We start from the raw sequence: 8,514 nt of genomic DNA on the forward strand, positions 1-8,514 counted from the left end.
AATTCTTCCCTCACTTAGTTGTCCAGTTATCTTCCCCTTGCTCAGCACCCTATATCTGCCCTCAGCTTAGTTGTGTTTCTAATTTCCGGCCTGCTACCCTAGGCCCAGTCAGGAGAGTGGCCAATGGCCACTCCCACCTGAGATCTCACATAGCTGGTGACTCTCTCTCCCTCGGGATGATGGTGAATCTCTTTTCTCCCACTCCTCCTCTGTCTTCTAACCTGCCTCAGGAAATCTGGAAGTCCCGCCTCTTCTGCCTAGCCATTGGCTGCTAGCATCTTTATTGATGGATCAAGAACCAATTGGAGAACAGGACTTCAGCCTTCATATACAGATTACCGATCAAAGCATCAGAACCACCCTCTACATGTTGGTTTTCAGACAATAAATACGCATTTTAACACAAATTCCATGCAAGTGGTGCTGTATTTTGTTTATCCATTTGCTTTCAAAACTAGGTAACAAGTCAAGAATCTGACTGTATGCAGCAGGGCAGAGTGGCAGTATGACAGATCCATTGGGAAGAGTCTGTCCCCAGGGTATTTGGGCCCCTTGGTAAGCTTCAGATCACACTGTGAAGGTGTTGAGTCTGTACCTCATTTCTAAACCAAGAGCACGTAGAGACAAGAGGGTCTTGTCTTCACTTACCTCCTTTCGGACCACGTTCTTCTCTTACCTCTGGTAGGTGGACCACATGACCTAAAAAAAAATCTCTTTTTCAATTTTTTTTTTTTTTTAATGTCAGATAAATGTCAGTATTCCAGCAAGGCAAAAAAGTTAGACTTATAGTTAGCGTGGCAATATGCACTTTCATTTGAGTCTCATCAGAAAACTCTCTAATATGGAGTTAAGATGAATTCCTTGCCATGACCACATGCTCCGTAATAAACCAATGTTGCTCTCTCTTCCCCTCCACCTTCTTCCCACCCGCTTCTTCCTGTCTTCATTCTCTCTCCTCCTCTACTCTTATTCCGTTTCCTTTATGAACAATTGCTATTCAAAGCTGGTGGGTAAGCAAGGTGGGAGGCTTCACGGAACAGATCAGATGGGTGGACACGCCTACAGAGGTGTGCAGTACATTACAGTAGAAGTCTTCGTGGGGGGGGGGGCTACAATTACAAGATGGAGCTGGGGCTGGGTGAACAGAGCAGCCTTGGGGAAGAGAAACCAGTTTTAAGATTTATTTTATGTATATGAGTACACTGTCGCTGTCTTCAGACACACCAGAAGAGGGCATCAGATCCCATTACAGATGGTTGTAAGCCACCATGTGGTTACTGGGAATTAAACTCAGGACCTCTGGAAGAGCAGTCGGTGCTCTTAACCTCTGAGCCATCTCTCCAGTCCAACTATTTTATTTAAAAAAAAAAAATTATGTGTCTGAGCGTTTTTGGCTGCATGTATGTCTGTGCATTTCTGGTACCCTCCAGAGGCCAAAAGAGAGTGCCAGGCCCCTCAGGGCTGGAGTGGGTGGTGGGATGTTTTAACTGCTGAGGCATCTTCTCCACATGCTCTTTAAATAAATTTTAAACTCCTTACCCTAATCCTATGATGGGATATGGCCAGGCATGAGACAGACAGGAAGGTGCAGTAAACCTGTAAAAGTGTTGGTGTTCTGAATCTTCTGCTGAAGCTACACAGCCTGAACCCCTTCAGCAGCACCAAAGAAGTCCAAATGGATGCACAGCCTGAAAGACCAAGGTTTCAGTACCCAATGGCAGCAGGATCACGAGAGTCCAGGAACAACTGTTCCACACTGAAGGAAATTAAAGACATACTGACAACAATAAGTGATTCTCAGAGCCGGGAAGTGGCTGCATGACCAAGCCAGCTCAGTCAGTTTTCAGGGTCTCCAGGGAGGAAGTGAGAATTAAAGAAAGAGAAGACAATTAGACAACAGTGTAACATGACTCCAGCCAGTGCTGAAGCCTAAGTGGGTTTATATTTCCCCAGTCTGCTTTTATGCCATTCTAGATACATGTCTAGATCAAAGACAAAACAATCAAACAAGGCAATTAACAAAGTGATCAAATAAGGTGATAAACAAAGTCATGTGGTCACTATGCCTAGGGGCTTATCAGGGTGACCAAGATAAAAGGAAAACCAAACATCCCTTGACTGTGTTTACCTTGAGCTTTGTGTGAGTCCAAATGTAAACATTCTTATCTGAGCTCACTCCCTTGTCCTCCTAGCCCAGTGTAAATACTCTTGCTAATATCCTAGAAGTAGTATTAAGGGCTCTCCACATTTCCCCCCTTTTAAAATTTCATAAACAAGACAGTGCCTGTCTTAGATTGTTCTGACAAGAATGTCTTTCTTACCCGTCATGGAATATGCATTATCAAACCAATGCATTTTTTTCTTAGATGGTAAGGCTCTGGGAAGAATCTTACCTGTCACTGCCTGGCAGCCTGTTAAATTAATGACTCTGTCTGGAGATCCATTTTTTGTTTCAAGCCATGTATTTTGGCCACCAACATGTTAAAGGCAACTTTTATCTAAATGGGCAGGAATAAAAGTATTCCCAGGACAAGAAGGTCCAACATGATCAAGCTATATAAGCCATTCTTGAAGCTTGACCAAGATGGAAATACTGACTTTAAGCCATGAATAATTTCATCAGCAGTACCCACAGCATTAAAACTCAGTGGAGAAACACTCTTCAAATTCATAATCTCTTATGCAAAGTTAAAACATCCAGAGAGGTGTTAGAAATATGCCAAATACCCTGAAAGTGTCTTTGAATTTTCTCCCAATTATAGTGACTGTCATTGTAAATTTTAGAAGTGACACAGATCCATTGGTGTTTAGCGTGACACTGGAGATGGATTCTTACTCTTAAACTTTGAACCTCCTCTCCAATAATTTTAATAGCATCATGAAGACCATCATCAATTCCTAGTTCTAGATGCCTATATAAATCTTGTTGAATACTAAGAGCATTAGTAAAATTTCCTGCTACATGATTAACAAAAGTAGCTGTCTTAACTTTTTGCATCAAAGCAATTGCAGAAGCAGTGGTGCTAGCTATTCATATAATCAAAGCTGCTAAACCGGCAATGTGTTTGAGGATGCCCTGCTCTGTGCCAAAGAGCAGAGCAGATGTAAGACAGGTACCAGTAATTTAATTCAAATAAAGTTGAAATACAACTTCTTTCCATCATCCTCACAAAATTCCCAGAGTTTGAGATGACATATAAACTGTGTCCCTTACATCCCAAGTCCCTAGACTGACTGTCATGGTAGACTCCAGGGTTGTCAAGACAAGTGCTTGGAGAGCTGGTGGGTTTGAGGAAATAGTCCCTATGAAAATGTTGCAAAGAGAAGAGGGGAGGCCCTGCTGTAAACTCTCACCATGTGATCTATTCCACAGATGTACATTACTTTAATAAAAAGTAAATAAAAAAATTGCAAGTATGTATCCACATGGACTTACACAAAGTGGTCCCTGTTGTGACCGCTCACCCCACCAACTCTTAATGCCTTGTCTCCTACTTTTGTCATGACAGTACCCATGAGAAGACGAGGTAGGTCCACATATGTTTACTCTTTGAGATCAGAGACTGGAACTCTAAAATGTCTTACTGAATGTTCCTCTTATTAAACAGTCCCTTTGTGTGTCTTCCCAAAGTGTTATACCCCACATATCTCAGCAGAAACAAGAAGGTGACCATTTTAATGAATATAATGAGAACTTCATTCACCATGAGAGCTACAGCATTCAGAGGAAAGCATGCAAAAACTCTGTCACCCGGGACAGCATTAGCGTGAAAGAGGCCAACCGGGGCCAGTTCTGCCCATTGTAAACCTTCTGCTGTGGAACACTGATCAGTTTAAGAAATCAGAACCCAGCCTTCAAGATTAGGGATGTAGCTAGGTGGTCATAGAAGCAGAGGCAGGTGGACCTTTGTGAGTTCAAGGCCAGCCTGGTCTACAGAACTAAGCTCTAGGATAGCCAGGGCTACACAGAGGAACCCTGTCTTGTAAAGCAAAACAAAACAAACAACAACAATAGATTAGAGATGTATAAAATGTCAAAATAAGAGGAAAGGCTATGTTTATTTTATGTTATGTATCAGTCTGTTAGCTGGTTTTATAAATCTACACCTGTGGGCCTTCCTGTGTTCCTTGTCTGAGACTACATATGGAAGGGTAAGCTTTTAAAAATCCTCTTTGATGTGTTTTCCATCTTATTCTAAGAGTGGAAATTAGGCAAGTCCCTTGGGTCAAGCTCTGCCTTTCAACACATTCTTATAAATTGCTGGGAAACATTTCATAAGTTATGTTGGCACAGGGTTAATTCAGCTTCCACACCAACCAACACATCCCATGCAGTCAGGCTCGGGCCAAAGGTCATGACTGGAGAAGCCTGACCTGGCTGGAGTATCACATGCCCATCCCAGTTTCAAGATGGGCATACGGCTAACTCAGCTCTGTGAATACTGACCCTCATGGTTCTGGTATGTGGGCTCTGACTTAACTCAGTTTTCTCAACAGAAATTCAGGGACTGGGTAGAGTTTATTGGTGCTCTGTATTTTCAAATTGGCCAAAGTTTGTGTTTTTTAAAAGGTGAATATGAAACCACTCTCCTCCTTTTCTCCTCCCCCACCACCACCTCCCTCTCCCTCCTTCTTCCCCCACTCCTCTTTCAGGATGTCTTAAATACAAGATCTTTCTGACACTTCTCTCCCCAGTTGTTGATGGGACTCTTGATTCCTTTTGTCAGGATTCACAGACACTTGTTGAGTGGGGAGAGGGAGGGGTAAAGATGAGGGTAGGACTTCCTTTGACTTGGAAAGTAAAGGAACTCTTTGGGAAAGAATCTGACTAAACTGGGCATGCAAAGGGCCATCTCCTTGCTAAGAGGGTCCAACCTCCAGCCCTTCTGCAAGCCCAGCATCTGCTTCACACCTTTTTCTTACAGACAACCAAGGGGGGCCTGCTGCTTCTTAGTGCAAAGGAAGAGGCCATTTGAATAAGCTAAATACAGAAGGGAAAAAACCAATGTCCCAAGGATGTGTTTTGTTCGTGGGTAACAGCATGAAAACAGTGAACTTTGAAGAAAAAACCCCAACAGATCCCAGGGGGCACTTTTTTCCAGCCACACCCAAGCCTCACCACACTCTCAGGCAGTTGTAACTTCTCTGATCACAGAAAAGCAACACAGAAGGAGTTTGGGTTGCCCCAGAGACCTACTTTATACAAAAGGGAATTTTGGGACCAGGTCTCATGGGTAACAAGACTCAGTCATAAGACAAAGGTTCCTTCCAGCTAAGATTCTAGAATTTCTTTCTTTCTTTTTTTTTTTATTATTTGCATTTCCTTATTTTGGATGTGTTTAGTGTTTAGAGAGGGAAGAACATCATAGAAAAAACTCAAGACACCAGGATTGGAGGCAGGAGCATTTTACCATCTCTTGGGCCCAAATACAAGAATTCCATCACTTTAAAAATATTATTTCAAGCAAGGTAGTAGTAGCACATGCCTTTAATCCCAGCTCTTGAAAGGCAGAGGCAGGGTGGATCTCTGAGTTTGAGACCAGCTTGGTCTACAAAGTGAGTTCCAGGACAGTCTGGGATACATAGAAAAATCTTGTCTTGAAAAAAAAAAAAAGAAATAAAAATAAAAAATATTATTTAATTTTTAAAAGAGATTATAAAATACTTACATCATTTCCTCTTTCTGCTTCGTCTCTCTGAATCACCCTCCCCCCATGGCTTTTATTGCTCTCCCTGAAATTCATGGCCTTTCCTCCCCGATAATTGTTATTACATACATATATGTGTGTGTATGTACACATAGATGCCTAAATTCAGCCTGCTCGGTCTGTGTCTTACTCATATATATGTTTTCAGGGCTGGCTATTTGTTGTTGGATAATGAATTGAGTCTTTCCTGTGGAAAAAACACTGCTCAAAGAACATGAGATGACCCACTGCCCATCCATGTTAAATTCTGACACAGGGCCAGTGAGGTAGCTCAAAGGCACTTGCCAGCAAGCCTGACAACCACTCCTACCCCATGCCCACATGGTGGAAGAATTTCTGAAATTGTCTTCTTAGATGCTTTAAAAAAGAAAAAAGAACGGCCTTTGACCCAACTGGGTCTGGCTGGGGTCACACTGGAAATGTTCTGTTAACCTAGGCTTATTTTGGGTATGGTCACATAGCTCTCAAAGCTGCAGACAAGATGTAGCTGTGACCTTCACAGACATAGAGAGAGGATCGATCAACACTCCAAGTGACTCATTTGATACCAGGCTGGTGAGAAAGAGACATTCTAGACACCTGAGGCCAAAGATCCTGAAGGGACACCTCAGAGGGTTACACAGAGCCAGGGAAGGTGACAGGGCCAGGGGTGACAGGGCCAGCAGGAGAGCAGAGTGGAGTGAGAACAAAGAGCTCTGACAGAGGCTCAGGTCTCACAATCACTGAGCCAGGGCTGGGGCTCAACCTTCAGCAGCTCCAGCTGCAGTTCTGCTCCACCCCACCCCCAACGCCAGCCTGTCCCCATGGAGTCTCAGAGCCTGCACAGCTGCAGGGGCCCTCATCCTGGCATTCCACAGTGTCCTGAGCAGCTTCACTTTCCCCCTCATAGTCCAGGGGCTGGGGGAAGTGTCTGCCTCACCTTCAACGCTGGTCCTCATCCTGAGAGAAAAGGCCAGCTCCTGCGTGGTCCCTCTGGCTCTCCTGGAAACTAAATGCACAGGTGTAAAGGAGTGCCCTGTGAACTCTGGAGAATGAAACACCATGGCTGCTATGCAAATGTATTCATGAGAATCTCTGCTTCCTGCTCCACACCCTGGCCCTAAGCTGGAGGCAAATGAAATTTCCCCAGGAAGGAGGTCAAAGCATCCTTGCAGGGATGCAGATGCTGGCCTCTGCTCCTCCTAGGGAAGGAGCATCACTCTGAGGGCTCTGTGTGCCCACCTGGCAGTAGATATTGATTCCAAACTCAGCCTGCACACCTGTGTCCAAGTGACCTGGTGATCCAGGGGACAACAGAGACTCTGGGGTGCCTTTGTGTCTGTCCCATGCTAACCTTGAACCTGGGAGGGATGGGGGCATCATACAGGGCATGGACAGAAAGCTGTTGCCATAGCTTTCTGGTCTTGTCCTTACAGATGTCATCAGGTAATGTGCACACGTGCTATGGGAATACAAGTCTGCTCTGTGTAGACCTGGAGTTAAGAGAGCAAAACCCTGGGGCAGAACCTATGGCTCTGCTCCTACATGGGTTGGAAAAACACATGCTCTTAACTGCTGAACTGCCAGCAGAAACACAATTTTTAAAGGGCTATTTTGATTAGGCTATTTTGATTATATCAGACTAAGCATAGCAATTTTTAAAAGATACTGTTTAACATGGCCATATGCACCTGTGATTCTGGCACTCGGAAGGCCAAAGTAAGACCTGTTTCTAGTTTGAAAAGTGTGAGGTCCCCCTGCCTGGCTATACAGTAAAAACCCATTAAAAGAAGAAGAAGGAGGAGGAGGAGGAGGAAGAGGAGGAGGAAGAGGAGGAGGAAGAGGAAGTAGGGGAGAGATGGCTCAGGGTTTGAGTACCTGCTGCTCTTCCAGAGGTCCCAAGTTCAATCCTCAGCAGCCACGAGGTGGCTCACGACCATCTGCAATGGAATCTGATAAATTTCCTGTTGTAAGACATACAAGCAGTCAGAACCCTCATATGCATAAAATACCTAAGTAGTAAACCTTTGAAAAACTGGAGGGATTCATTTCAGTTCTAAAGACTCATTAGAGAGAGAAGCAAAAAGCAGAAGGGAATGAAAAACATCATCACTGAATTAATCACCAAAAACTCCCTAGCTACGAAGAACAAGCATCTTCCCCTTTTCAATTATTTTTATATTAATTTATATATAGTGTGTGTATGTGTGTTTGCATGCACATGCAGGCATGTGTGAACATGCACACCACAATGCATGTGTAGAAGTCAGAGGATAAGCAGATAATTTCGGGTCTTAGTTCTTATTGGCTTAAAGAATTAATTAGGCTCCTCCCAGGAACCTAGCAACAGAGACCTAACCATAGAGCTTCCAGGTGTATAAGAGGAACTGCTTAGCTACTCCAGCTTGCTCCCCCTCCCCCTCCCCCACCCCCTCTCCCTCTGTCCCCATCTGTCCCTGCTGGTCTCTCTTGATCTCTTCCTTTCTTTCTGCCCATCTCCCCTCTATTCTCTGTCTCTACCTCTTTCCAGATCTCTTTCCCTTCCCCGAGTAAACTTCCTTTATACTAGGCCTGTCTTATGGCCTGGATTCCTTGGGGGATACCCTGGCACAGGCCTGCTAACATACTCCCGCCCTCCACATTATACCACGTTATAAAACAGCAAACACTCTTGATAATGGAAATTGTTCCAAACCAAGGCACAACATCATACACTTTGGGGGAACTGGGAGTCTACATAAGTCTCTTTAAAACACTCTATTTCTAAGAGGTTAACCGAGGATGCACACCTCTTAATAAAGGACCATGCAAGAAGTAGGACAACAGT

The 8,514-nt window shown here is 44.1% G+C and overlaps 1 long non-coding RNA gene across 1 annotated transcript; it reads right to left on the bottom strand.

Annotated features, from left to right (window-relative positions):
- Window positions 1-407: 407 nt before the first annotated feature.
- On the bottom strand, window positions 408-7,653 carry LOC143437242 (uncharacterized). Its single transcript, XR_013106846.1, has 2 exons — window positions 7,566-7,653; window positions 408-6,696 (listed from the first exon to the last, which is right to left on the bottom strand). It is a non-coding gene; the product is annotated as an uncharacterized LOC143437242 (long non-coding RNA).
- Window positions 7,654-8,514: the final 861 nt, after the last annotated feature.

The sequence above is a fragment of the Arvicanthis niloticus genome, chromosome 1 (genome assembly GCF_011762505.2).
Source record: "Arvicanthis niloticus isolate mArvNil1 chromosome 1, mArvNil1.pat.X, whole genome shotgun sequence".
In the NCBI taxonomy this organism is placed as follows: Eukaryota; Metazoa; Chordata; class Mammalia; order Rodentia; family Muridae; genus Arvicanthis; species Arvicanthis niloticus.